Source organism: Mirounga leonina, unplaced genomic scaffold (assembly GCF_011800145.1).
Source record: "Mirounga leonina isolate KUSES-001 unplaced genomic scaffold, KU_Mleo_1.0 Mir_94, whole genome shotgun sequence".
NCBI lineage: Eukaryota > Metazoa > Chordata > Mammalia > Carnivora > Phocidae > Mirounga > Mirounga leonina.
In genome coordinates this window covers 28,608,938-28,622,702 of record NW_023270855.1, presented here as the reverse complement: position 1 = coordinate 28,622,702, position 13,765 = coordinate 28,608,938, and the positions used below count along the sequence as shown (strand labels likewise).

Here is a 13,765-nt window from a genome sequence, read left to right as displayed (position 1 = left end):
TGATCACAATAGACATTATTGGCTTCTTGGTTTGTTCCTATGTTCATTCTCTGTCTCTCACAAATTTAGAAACTTATAAGGCTAGGAACTCTTTTTTTTTTAAAGATTTTATTTATTTGAGACAGAGAGAATGAGAGAGAGAGAGCACATGAGAGGGGGGAGGGTCAGAGGGAGAAGCAGGCTCCCTGCCGAGCAGGGAGCCCGATGCAGGACTCGATCCAGGGACTCCAGGATCATGACCTGAGCCGAAAGCAGTCGCTTAACCAACTGAGCCACCCAGGCGCCCAGCTAGGAACTCTGTTTTAATCACTAATGTATACTCAGGGCCTAGCAGAGTTCCAAATACTATTACCATATACTGTATGAATGAATGAATGAATGAATGAATGAATGAATGAATGAATGAATATTTTCCTAATTTGGAAAGCCCTATCAATTGAAGAAAAGCTGACCTAATGTTGTATCTGAGCCAACCTTGTAAACGTATAGAGATGAAACTTTGTGGTATTGCCTTGAAGACTTCATGGTTCTAGTCTGGGTCTTGAACACTGTGCACTGTCTTCTCAAAATTAATAGAATCCTCATATATGTTCACATGAAAAGTAAGATATGAATAGACATTTTATTTATTTACTTATTTATTTTAGATTTTATTTATTTGAGAGAGAGAGAGAGCGAGCACAAGGGGGGAGGGGCAGAAGAAGAGGGAGAAGCAGACTCCCCACTAAGCAGAGACTCCGACATGGGGCTCAATCCCAGGACCCCCAGATCATGATCTGAGCAGAAGGCAGACATTTAATCAGCTGAGTCACCCAGGCACCCGTATGAATAGACATTTTAATATTTATATGAATGTAGTCCTTTCCCTTACTTGTATGGTGAGAAATAAATATAGGAGATTTTTTTTAATGAGATAGCCCTTATTCTATGCATACAATGTAACATTGGAAAGTACTTTGTAGATAACTGACATAAAGCTTTGTAGAATCAGGACTTATTTCAGTCTGATGCAAGAGGTCAAAAATGTCAGATTTTCACAGATTATGAATTTGGGGCTTGGAAAAAAAATGTAATTGTGTAATGCCATGTTATTTCTGTCACCATACAGCTAAGAGCTATTTTCAGACTACTGAAGTTAACAAAGAAAAATGTGTTTGAAAACATTTGTTATTTATCTACAAAATAATTCAGTCACTGAATAAGGAAGAAATATATTTCTCTTCAATTTACATTTTTTACAGTGGTCCAGCGAGTGCACAGTCATGCAGCATTCAACCTGGCAGTTGCCGATGGCTACTGTCTAACATTCAGTTGAAGAATTAGGAAGAAACTAAATGGTTAGGTCATATGCATCTCCTGTTACAGAAATTTAGCTTTTGCTGAAATAATTTTTATCATAGAAAGCAGATTGGCATAATTTTTATTTAAATGGCAGCTTTTTCTCCCTGATTACCAAAATGACAACCTTTGTTGTCAAAATTAGGAAAATACTGAAAAACAAAAAAGAAGAAAATAAGCATCACTCTTAATTACAACACCCAAAGATAATGCCCATTTTTAGAATATACTGTGTATATATGTTCTACAAAATTAGAAGTACGCTATCAATATTGTTTTGTAACCTTATATTTTCACATATTACAATGTGAAACATTTTGTATATCATCAGGAATTTTTCGAAGATTACTTTTTTCTAATGGCAGGGTGCTATAACATTGTTGTATATTAGTTTATTTAATCAGTCTCTAATTATAAGGAAATGAGGTTTTTTCACTTTGCTACCTTATAAATAATGCTATAGGGAACATTTTAAGCTATACATCTTTATGCACATTTTTTATTTCTTAATTATAAATTCTTACAATGGAGTTCATGAGTCAATGGGAAGTCAGCACAACTACCCTTAGTTATGTAAAATGGATGTCAAGTTAAAATAGAAGGGAAATAATCTTATGTATGACCACCATATCTTTTGAAAATACTATTCCTTTTAGTAAATATTTGCAGACTAAGCTGAAGAAATCTATACTCAACTTGCTGGTGGGGCACTGTAATAAAGGCATACCTTGTTAAAAATAAAATAACTGAAGGGATCCCTGGATGGCTCAGTCAGATGAGCAGCCAACTCTTTATTTCACCTCAGGTCATGATTTCAGGGTCCTGGGATAAAGCCCCATGTTGGTCGGGCTCTGTGCTCATTGGGGAGTCTGCTTCTCTCCCTCTTCCTCTGCCTCTTCCCCAGCTCATGCTCTTTCTCTCAAGTAAATAAATAAATCTTTAAAAAAAGAAAAGAACTCAATATAGAGAACTTGGAATCTAGGAACTTACTCTGTATTTCTATACCTCTTGACGAGAAAGGCAGGGTCTAGGTATAGCTCCCCACCCTATGTCCACAGAATTTAGAGAATTGCCTGGTGCATAGCAGTAAGTTAGGATGTAGCTAGTGAATGAGTGAGAGAGTGAATCAACCATCATTGTTCTGATTGGTATAACAGAACTTTTAAAACTTAATAGCTTATCCGTACCTTTCAGGAACTGTGTTTCCTAATTTGTTTACTGACTTTGTGAATGGAAATGACAGCACTTGGAGAAGCAGAAACAAATTTTAATCTTTGCTTTGTGTTTTATTCTGTTCTTAGCTTTGTTTGTTCTTAGTTTTCTTCTCTGTAAAATGAGGATACAATACTCAGTTTTCCAGAAATTCTTGCCATTTCAAAGAAATTGTCATCCAAAGTCTGTTCTGTTTTCCCTCCTTTGATTAAATCAGTGTGTTAAGTTTGAAAGCCAGGAGAATTAATAGTGCTAGAAAATATGTATTCCAGAAAAATCAGGGAGAGCAAAGAGCATTGCTTGGGAAAGCATGCTAGATATGGATTGGATACTTCCACCAGAATAACCTAATTACTTAGACTGTATCTTGGGGCTTTTGTTTTTGTTTTCCAGTTTTGGGGGGTATTTTTTTAGACTGCATTTTTGAAGTTTATACCCTCCAGATACTTTTTTCAAATAAAGAAAAGACCTTACTTGTTTTAGAACTTATTTTCAGAAAATATCAATATTTTATTACAGCATTTTCATTTTGTCAAAATATTACTTCAAAAGGCTTAGTTCATTTCTGACCTTTAAATACAATAGCACTTTTTCTTGATAGTCTTAGTATAAAAGTAAACCGTATTTATTGTAGAAATGTGGGTCCTGGAGAACAGTTCAAAGAGGAAAGTGTGTTTCATTCTCTCCTTAATCTTGCTTTGTTGAGAATTGAGGAGGTGAATATTTCCATAAGAACCCATTTCTATTTCTGGAATAGAGTAAGGTGATTACTGTTAACAACGGTTATGAAAGTCAAGTTATATGTGGGCACAGATAAAGGTGAAATTAATTTTGAATCCCTAAAGAATGAGTAGTATGTGTGTCCAAATTCCCTGTGAGCTTGGTGGGGACTTATTAAAAAGGAGAACTGTGCTTTGTTTTCTCTGTAGTCCAAATACCCAGGTCATTGCTTAGCGTATAGTGGGTGCTTACTCTTCAGTATCATCTAGAGAAGGAGAAACTCTCTGCTCTCTTTTAGGGAGGAGAGTCTAAATTTCTAGCCTCATGTGTATGCATGGAAGTTCTCCATGTGTTTCCACACACCTGTCCACATGGGTAGCCAATCTGAACACAAAGAAAACTCCCCTTGAATAAAATCAGCTGAAGGTTTTCTTATATCCCACAGTAGAAAGCTCTTCATTGAGCCCTCTGAAGTTTCCCTTGAAGGGGCCAGCTAAAAAGCAGCCATGTCAGGCTGACTGGCAGGGTATTAGCAGTTCTCAGCTCTGAGAAGTTTGAAGTTGTAGCTGTTCCTCTAGTGTGTTTATAGCTCGCCTGTCACCGAGGATGTCCACTGTTGTTACAAACCTAATTAGGTCTGTTACAACAGTCAGTGAGGGGAGATGTTGCCTTCTTGCAAAATCCCTGCTTGGCCAGCATGTTAGGAAAGGCTTCCTGATAGACTATGAGACTCAGTGATGCTGGTTGGAGAAGTACACAGCAATTCTCTGCATTTGATGCTTGGAGGAGTATAGGGTTTTCATAATATAGTCCATAAATGTGTCATGAATGTTCTACAACACGGGTGCTGGAGATATGAACACATGTAAACCGAGGACATGGGCATACAGTCTGGAGTGTCACACATGGACTGGCTACACTGCTAGGCACTTTACTTTCTTAACTCACTGATTTTCCATAGGTTTTCAGGCAAGTGGTCTTGTTTCCACTTTACAGATGAGGAAACAAAGCTCAGAGAGGTTAAATTGAGGTCACACAGTTTGAAGGGGCCCCGACATCCTCCCTACCCTTGAGAAGCTCATTACTGAGATGAATCTACACAGACGCAAAGAGATTTACGAGTCCCCATCTCAGGCTTACTTGGTCACTGAGAGTGATATATCGGGAAGAGGCTACAGAGTCAGTGTAAGGGCTGTCTGATAAATGCCACACGGCATAGCCGTGACTCACCAGTGTCTGTGCTATGGTGAACGCTGTGAGTTGTGCAAGACTTTTGAATCACAGATCTGTACCTCTGAAACAAATAATACATTATATGTTAAAAAAAAAAAAAAAGAAGTAGAAGATAGCAGGAGGGGAAGAATGAAGGGGGGGGAATCAAAGGGGGAGACGAACCATGAGAGACAATGGACTCTGAAAAACAAACTGAGGGTTCTAGAGGGGAGGGCGGTGAGAATGGGTTAGCCTGGTGATGGGTATTAAAGAGGGCACATTCTGCATGGAGCACCGTGTTATACGCAAGCAATGAATCATGGAACACTACATCAAAAACTAATGATGTAATGTATGGTGATTAACATAATAAAAAAAATAAAAATAATGCCACAGGGCATTTATCCTTCCTAAGCATCCCCTGAAGGGGTAGGGAGAGACTGTTCACTGGGGATTATCCAATGAGAGCTTATTAGGCAGGCACTGCAAAGATGGGAGTGGAAGATAAGACCTTAACCTCAGAGAGGCCTCTTTTTCAAGATCTAGGAAAGGCTCAAAGAGAAGGACTCGTTAAGCACATCAAAAGAATTCAAAGTAGCAGGGGTTTTTTTTAATTTTTTAAAAAAAATTTATTGTTATGTTAATCACCATATATTACATCATTAGTTTTTGATGTAGTGTTCCATGATTCATTGTTTGTGCATAACACCCAGTGCACCATGCAGAACGTGCCCTCTTTAATACCCATCACCAGGCTAACCCATCCACCCACCCCCGTCCCCTCTAGAACCCCCAGTTTGTTTTTCAGAGTCCATCATCTCTCATGGTTCGTCTCCCCCTCCAATTTCCCCCCCTTCATTTTTCCCCTCCTGCTATCTTCTTTTTTTTTTTCTTAACATATATTGCATTATTTGTTTCAGAGGTACAGATCTGTGATTCAACAGTCTTGCACAACTCACAGCACTCATCATAGCACATACCCTCCCCAGTGTCTATCACCCAGTCACCCCATCCCTCCCACCCCACCCCCCACTCCAGCAACCCTCAGTTTGTTTCCTGAGATTAAGAATTCCTCATATCAGTGAGGTCATATGATACATGTCTTTCTCTGATTGACTTACTTCGCTCTGCATAACACCCTCCAGTTCCATCCACGTCGTTGCAAATGGCAAGATCTCATTCCTTTTGATGGCTGCATAATATTCCATTGTATATATATACCACTTCTTCTTTATCCATTCATCTGTCGAAGGACATCTTGGCTCTTTCCACAGTTTGGCTATTGTGGACATTGCTGCTATAAACACTGGGGTGCACGTACCCCTTCGGATCACTACATTTGTATCTTTGGGGTAAATACCCAGTAGTGCAGTTGCTGGGTCATATGGTAGGAACCTCCATACTGTTTTCCAGAGTGGCTGCACCAGCTTGCATTCCCACCAACAGTGTAGGAGGGTTCCCCTTTCTCCGCATCCCCACCAACATCTGTCGTTTCCTGACTTGTTAATTTTAGCCATTCTGACTGGCGTGAGGTGGTATCTCACTGAGGTTTTGATTTGGATTTCCCTGATGCCGAGCGATGTTGAGCACTTTTTCATGTGTCTGTTGGCCATTTGGATGTCTTCTTTGGAAAAATGTCTGTTCATGTCTTCTGCCCATTTTTTGATTGGATCATTTGTTCTTTGGGTGTTGAGTTTGATAAGTTCTTTATAGATTTTGGATACTAGCCCTTTATCTGATATGTCATTTGCAAATATCTTCTCCCATTCTGTCGGTTGTCTTTTGGTTTTGTTGACTGTTTCCTTTGCTGTGCAAAAGCTTTTTATCTTGCTGAAGTCCCAGTAGTTCATTTTGCCCTTGCTTCCCTTGCCTTTGGTGATGTTTCTAGGAAGAAGTTGCTGCAGCGGAGGTCAAAGAGGTTGCTGCCTGTGTTCTCCTTTAGGATTTGGATGGACTCCTGTCTCACATTGAGGTCTTTCAACCATTTGGAGTCTATTTTTGTGTGTGGTGTAAGGAAATGCTCCAGTTTCATTCTTCTGCATGTGGCTGTCCAGTTTTCCCAATACCATTTGTTGAAGAGACTGTCTTTTTTCCACTGGACATTCTTTCCTGCTTTGTCAAAGATAAGTTGACCATAGAGTTGAGGGTCCATTTCTGGGCTCTCTATTCTGTTCCATTGATCTATGTGCCTGTTTTTGTGCCAGTATCATACTGTCTTGATGATGACAGCTTTGTAATGGAGCTGGAAGTCCGGAATTGTGATGCCACCAGCTTTGCTTTTCTTTTTCAACATTCCTGTGGCTATTCGGGGTCTTTTCTGGTTCCATACAAATTTTAGGATGATTTGTTCCATTTCTTTGAAAAAAGTGGATGGTATTTTGATGGGGATTGCATTGAAGGTGTAGATTGCTCTAGGTAGCATTGACATCTTCACAATATTTATTCTTCCAATCCATGAGCATAGAACGTTTTTCCATTTCTTTGTGTCTTCCTCAATTTGTTTCATGAGTATTTTATAGCTTTCTGAGTACAGATCCTTTGTCTCTTTGGTTAGATTTATGCCTAGGTATCTTATGGTTTTGGGGTGCAATTGTAAATGGCATCGACTCCTTAATTTCTCTTTCTTCTGTCTTGTTGTTGGTGTATAGGAATGCCACTGATTTCTGTGCATTGATTTTATATCCTGACACTTTACTGAATTCCTGTATGAGTTTTAGCAGTTTTGGGGTGGAGTCTTCGGGGTTTTCCACATAAAGTATCATATCATCTGCAAAGAATGAGAGTTTGACTTCTTCCTTGCCGATTTGGATGCCTTTTATTTCTTTTTGTTGTCTGATTGCTGTGGCTAGGACTTCTAATACTATGTTGAGTAGCAGTGGTGATAGTGGACATCCCTGCCATTTTCCCGACCTTAGGGGGAAAGCTCTCAGTTTTTCCCCATTGAGAATGACATTCGCTGTAGGTTTTTCATAGATGGCTTTTATGATATTGAGGTATGTACCCTCTATGCCTATACTCTGAAGAGTTTTGATCAAGAAAGGATGCTGTACTTTGTCAAATGCTTTTTCTGCATCTATTGAGAGGATCATTTGATTCTTGTTCTTTCTTTTGTTAATGTATGTATCAGGTTGATTGATTTGCAGATGTTGAACCAACCTTGCAGCCCAGGGATAGATCCCACTTGGTCGTGACGAATAATCCTTTTAATGTACTGTTGGATCCTATTGGCTAGTATTTTGGTGAGAAGTTTTGCATCCATGTTCATTAAGGATATTGGTCTGTAATTCTCCTTTTTGATGGGGTCTTTGTCTGGTTTTGGGATCAAGGTAATGGTGGCCTCATAAAACAAGCTTAGAAGTTTTCCTTCCATTTCTATTTTTTGGAACAGTTTCAGAAGAATAGGTATTAATTCTTCTTGAAATGTTTGGTAGAATTCCCCTGGGAAGCCATCTGGCCCTGGGCTTTTGTTTTTTGGGAGATTTTTGATGACTGCTTCAATTTCCTTAGTGGTTATAGGTCTGTTCAGGTTTTCTATTTCTTCCTTGTTCAGTTTTGGTAGTTGATACATCTCTAGGAATGCATCCATTTCTTCCAGGTTATCTAATTTGCTGGCATAGAGTTGCTCGTAATATATTCTTATAATTGTTTGTATTTCTTTGGTTGTGATCTCTCCTCTTTCATTCATGATTTTGTTGATTTGGGTCATTTCTCTTTTCTTTTTGATAAGTCTTCCCAGGGGTTTATCAATCTTGTTAATTCTTTCAAAGAACCAGCTCCTAGTTTCGTTGATCTGTTCTACTGTTCTTTTGGTTTCTATTTCATTGATTTCTGCTTTGATCTTTATTATTTCTCTTCCTCTGCTGGGTTTAGGCTTTATTTGCTGTTCTTTCTCCAGCTCCTTTAGGTGTAGGGTTAGGTTGTGTACTTGAGACCTTTCTTGTTTCTTGAGAAAGGCTTGTATTGCTATATACTTTCCTCTTAGGACTGCCTTTGCTGCATCCCAAAGATTTTGAAGAGTTGTGTTTTCATTTTCATTGGTTTCCATGAATTTTTTTAATTCTTCTTTAATTTCCTGGTTGGCCCAGTCATTCTTTAGTAGGATTCTCTTTAGCCTCCATGTATTTGAGTTCTTTCTGACTTTCCTCTTGTGATTGATTTCTAGTTTCAAAGCATTGTGGTCTGAAGCTTTGTGCAGTGGCAGTATCGTAGCCAATGAGGTTTATCCGGGGTGCGATTATTGCTAATCAAAGCACTGTGGTCTGAAAATAGGCAGGGAATGATCCCAATCTTTTGGTACCAGTTGAGACCTGATTTATGACCTAGGATGTGATTGATTCTGGAGAATATTCCATGGGCACTAGAGAAGAATGTGTATTCTGTTGCTTTGGGATGGAATGTTCTGAATAGGTCTGTGAAGTCCATTTGGTCCAGTGTGTCATTTAAAGTCTTTATTTCCTTGTTGATCTTTTGCTTAGATGATCTGTCCATTTCAGTGAGGGGCGTGTTAAAGTCCCCCACTATTATTGTATTGTTGTCAATGTGTTTCTTTGCTTTTGTTATTAATTGCCTTATATAATTGGCTGCTCCCATGTTAGGGGCATAGATATTTACAATTGTTAGATTTTCCTGTTGGATAGACCCTTTAAGTAGGATATAGTGTCCTTCCTCATCTCTTGTTACAGTCTTTGGTTTAAAATCTAATTTGTCTGATATAAGGATTGCCACCCCAGCTTTCTTTTGGTGTCCATTAGCATGGTAAATGGTTTTCCACCCCGTCACTTTCAATCTGGGGGTGTCTTTGGGTCTAAAATGAGTCTCTTGCAGACAGCGTATTGATAGGTCTTGTTTTTTAATCCAATCTGATAGCCTGTGTCTTTTGATTGGGGCATTTAGCCCATTTACATTCAGGGTAACTATTGAAAGATATGAATTTAGTGCCATTGTATTGCCTGTCAGGTGACTGTTACTGTATATTGTCTGTGTTCCTTCCTGGTCTATGTTGCTTTTAGGCTCTGTCTTTGCTTAGAGGACCCCTTTCAAGATTTTTTGTAGGGCTGGTTTCGTGTTTGCAAATTCCTTTAGTTTTTGTTTGTCCTGGAAACTTTTTACCTCTCCTTCTATTTTCCATGACAGATTAGCTGGATATAGTATTCTTGGCTGCATATTTTTCTCATTTAGTGCTCTGAATATATCCTGCCAGTCCTTTCTGGCCTGCCAGGTCTCTGTGGATAGGTCTGTTGCCAATCTAATGTTTCTACCATTGTAGGTTACATATCTGTTCCTCTGAGCTCCTTTCAGGATTTTCTCTTTGTCTCTGAGACTCGTAAGTTTTACTATTAGATGTCGGGGTGTTGACCTATTTTTACTGAGTTTGAGAGGGGTTCTCTGTCCTTCCTGGATTTTGATGCCTGTTTCCTTCCCCAAATTAGGGAAGTTCTCTGCTATAATTTGCTCCAATATACCTTCTGCCCCTCTCTCTTTCTTCTTCTTCTGGGATCCCAATTATTCTAATGTTGTTTCATCTTATGGTATCGCTTATCTCTCGAATTCTGCCCTCATGAGCCAGTAGTGGTTTATCTCTCCTTTTCTCAGCTTCTTTATTTTCAATCATTTGGTCTTCTATATCACTGATTCTCTCTTCTGCCTCATTTATCCTAGCAGTTAGTGCCCCCATTTTTTATTGCACCTCATTAATAGCCTTTTTGATTTTGACTTGGTTAGACTTTAGTTCTTTTATTTCTCCAGAAAGCGTTTCTCTAATAACTTCCATGCTTTTTTTAAGCCCAGCTAGTATCTTTAAAGTCATGATTCTGAACTCTAGATCTGACATCGTACTAATATCCATATTGAGTAGGTCCCTGGCAGTTGGTACTACGTCATGTTCTTTGCATTGAGGTGATTTTTTTCCAGCTTGTCATTTTGTCCAGAGGAGAATAGATTAATGAGAGAACAAAATGCTAACAGGGTAACAACGTCCCCAGAAAATATACTCTAAACAAATCAGAAAAGACCTGAAGCCAGGGGAAAAGAAAGGGAAAGAAAGAAAAAAGAAAAACGAAAAAGAGAAAAAAGAAAAAGATAAAAACAAACAAAAAATGAACAAAACAAAACAAAAAAACAGAATATGATCAAATATGATCAGGCTGGTGCATAGATCAGTGCCACACACTAGATTTTGGGTGTATTTTGGTCTGTTAGAAGAAAGTCCCTCCCAAAATTTTAAAGAAAGAAAAACTTATATTTGTACAAAAATAAGGGTTGATATGATGAAGGGATGGAATATGACTGTAAAGATGGAAATTATAAAAAATTTTATAAAAGGAATTGATAAGAAGTTTTGAAAAAAGAAAGAAGAGGATTTAAAAAAAAAGAAAGAAAAAAAAGGGAGAGAATGTGATCAGGCAGGGGAGTAGAACAAAACCATACACTAGAGATTTAGGGTATATTTTGATCTGTTAGAAGAAACTAAGGGGTGCCTGGGTGGCTCAGTCGTTAAGCGTCTGCCTTCGGCTCAGGTCATGATCCCAGGGTCCTGGGATCAAGCCCTGCATCGGGCTCCCTGCTCAGCGGGAAGCCTGCTTCTCCCTCTCCCACTCCCCCTGCTTGTGTTCCCTCTCTCGCTGTGTCTCTCTCTCAAATAAATAAATAAAATCTTTAAAAAAAAAAAAAAGAAAAAAAAGAAGAAACTATCTAAAAATTTTCAAGAGAGAACAACTTATATATATATGCCAAAAATAAGGGTAACTATTATGAAGGGATAGAATATGACTTTAAAAATGAAAAATAAAAATGTTTCTTAAAAAAGGGATTGATAAGATGTTAGTTGAAAAAGGAAAAAAGAAAAATTAAAAAAAAAAAGACAGTTAAAAAAAATTAACTTTGAAAGACTAAAGAATCATGGTAAAAAAGCCATGAATTCTATGTGCAGTATTCCCCTAGTGCTGGAATTCAGCCGTTCTCATTGATTGGTAAATTTGGTCTTGGTTGTCTGTTCTCGCTGATCTTCTGGGGGAGGGGCCTGTTGCCGTGGTTCCCAAACGTCTTTGCTGGAGGCAGAATTGCCCCGCCCTTGCCCTGTCTGGGCTGCCCGGTTTTGCTCTCAGGAGCTTTTGTTTCCCACGAGCTTTCAGTACAGCTTTGGAGGCCAAGAGTGAAAATGGCAGCCTCCCAATCTCCACCCCGGAGGAGCCGAGAACTCGGGCCCCGCTCCTCAGTGAGCCCCCAGAGAAAAGCAGTCAGTCACTCCCGTCTCCCTGGTCTCCGGCCGCACTCTGTGCTCACCTGGCCTGTGACCGAGCATTTCTATCTCTGGCACCCGACTCAGTGTGGAGTCTCCAAACCCAGCAGATCCCTGCGGTGCGCTCCCGCGCCTCTCCTCCTGGGGGAAGAAGGGGAGTCTCCCCGGATCTGCCACTTGTTGGGTCCCTGCTGGAGGAGCAGTGGCCCGACTGTGCCGCGGATCACGGTTTATGGCAACCCGGAGCTGAGAGCTCCTCTTCGGCTCTGTCTCTGCAGCTGGCTTCCCCACTCCAATACCTGGGAGCTCTGCCGCACTCAGGTACCCCTGGTCTTTCTGTGACCCCAACGGTCCTGAGACCACACCGTCCCAGCGAGGGTTCCACCTCTAGCTTAGCCACTGGAGCAATGTCCCTCAGCGGAGCTGACTTCTAAAAGTTCTGATTTTGTGCTCCGTGGCTCTATCACTTGCCAGAAGCGGCCGGTGAAGGCCCCTCCCCCGCCATCTGTCCTCCCGAATATCACCTCAGATTCACTTCTCCGCACGTCCTACCTTCCAGAAAGTGGTCACTTTTCTGATGAGAGAGTTGTTGATATTCTTTTCTTCGATCTCCTGTTGAGTTTGTAGGTGTTCAGAATGGTTTGATCCCTATCCAGCTGAATTCCTGAGACCAGACGAAATCCAGGTCTCCCTACTCCTCCGCCATCTTGCTCCACCCTAAAGTAGCAGTTTTGACACCCGTTTCTTTTGAAGCAACAGCAGAGCTTTTGAATCATCAATAATTCTTTTTCTTGAGGGCACAATTCTTAAAAACTGGCTCCAGAGGAAATAAGAAAGGGTCAAATGTAATACTAAAGATTGACTCATGTATTAGAAATGCTCAGTTTCCAAGGGACAGTCTTCCTTCTTTCTCTTTACTTCGTAGCTTCAGTTCCCAAACCTCTGGGTCATTTGGCAAAAGAGATGGGAACCAGATAAAACATAGTTCCGTGAGCATTTGCTGAGGCCCTATGGAGGTGATAGAAAGATGAAGTAGACTGAGTCTCTGTCCTCACATTTGATCATTTCATTGTTGAGATAAAACATACACAGTCCAGAATGCCTCAGTTCTGTTGGAAAGCTACTCCTTTAAACTCCCAGAGTAGTTTATTTCAGAGAAGTTATTTCCTGCTGAGGCATTAGGAAAGGCTTCCTGGAGGAGGAAACATTTTGGGTGTTTGATCTGGGTTTAAAGATTATAGGACCTGGAGACTTATAAAAGGAACATAAAGTGTGTAGGGTGGTTCTAGAATTGAGGGTGGGGAGTGGAGAAAGCAAAAGCGAAACATGCAAAGAAGAGGAATGTATATTCAAAGAGAGTATATTAAAGTAATAATATAATTATTAGACTATTAAGCTATTAGTTATTAAACTATTAAATTATTGAGTAAATAATAACTCAAAATAGGACAAGAAATGATTTCCCCTCAGCACTTACTTTGTTCCAAGAATGATGTTAAATTTTTCATAGGCATGCTCTGATTTAATACTTACAGAATCCCAAGAGGCAGGTATTATTATTTCCATTTTACTGTGGACAGTGAGGCCCAGGAAGGTGAAGTAACTTGCTCAAATCACACAAGTAGCAGTCATCACCGAAGCCCAGACAGTCTGATCGCAAAATCCTAATGTTTAACCATGTAACACTGTACTGCTTCAAAATGTAGGCCATTGTTGCTGGAATATTGGCCAAAAGCAGGAAATAATACTGAAAAAAGTAGTAATTATTATAACTGTCATCTCCACTGAGGAGTATTTTCAGTGCAAATGTACTAGGCAAATTATTTTGATCTAACTTAATCCCTACCACAGTTGTGAAAGTGTCATTAATCTCATTTTAAGATGAGTAAACTGAAAGAATAACTAACCTGGTAAGAGGATATATTAAGGAAATAATAAATCTGAGCTTTGAATCAATATATCCATAACCTCAACCATTACATTATATTGATTCCCAAAACTAAGACCAAATGATAAGAGCCTTGAAAACTAAGCCAGGAAATTCGC

General features: G+C 39.6%; 1 pseudogene; it reads left to right on the top strand.

Moving 5' to 3' along the window:
• The first annotated feature begins 8,665 nt into the window (after positions 1-8,665).
• Positions 8,666-8,822, top strand: LOC118006103 (annotated as a pseudogene).
• Positions 8,823-13,765: the final 4,943 nt, after the last annotated feature.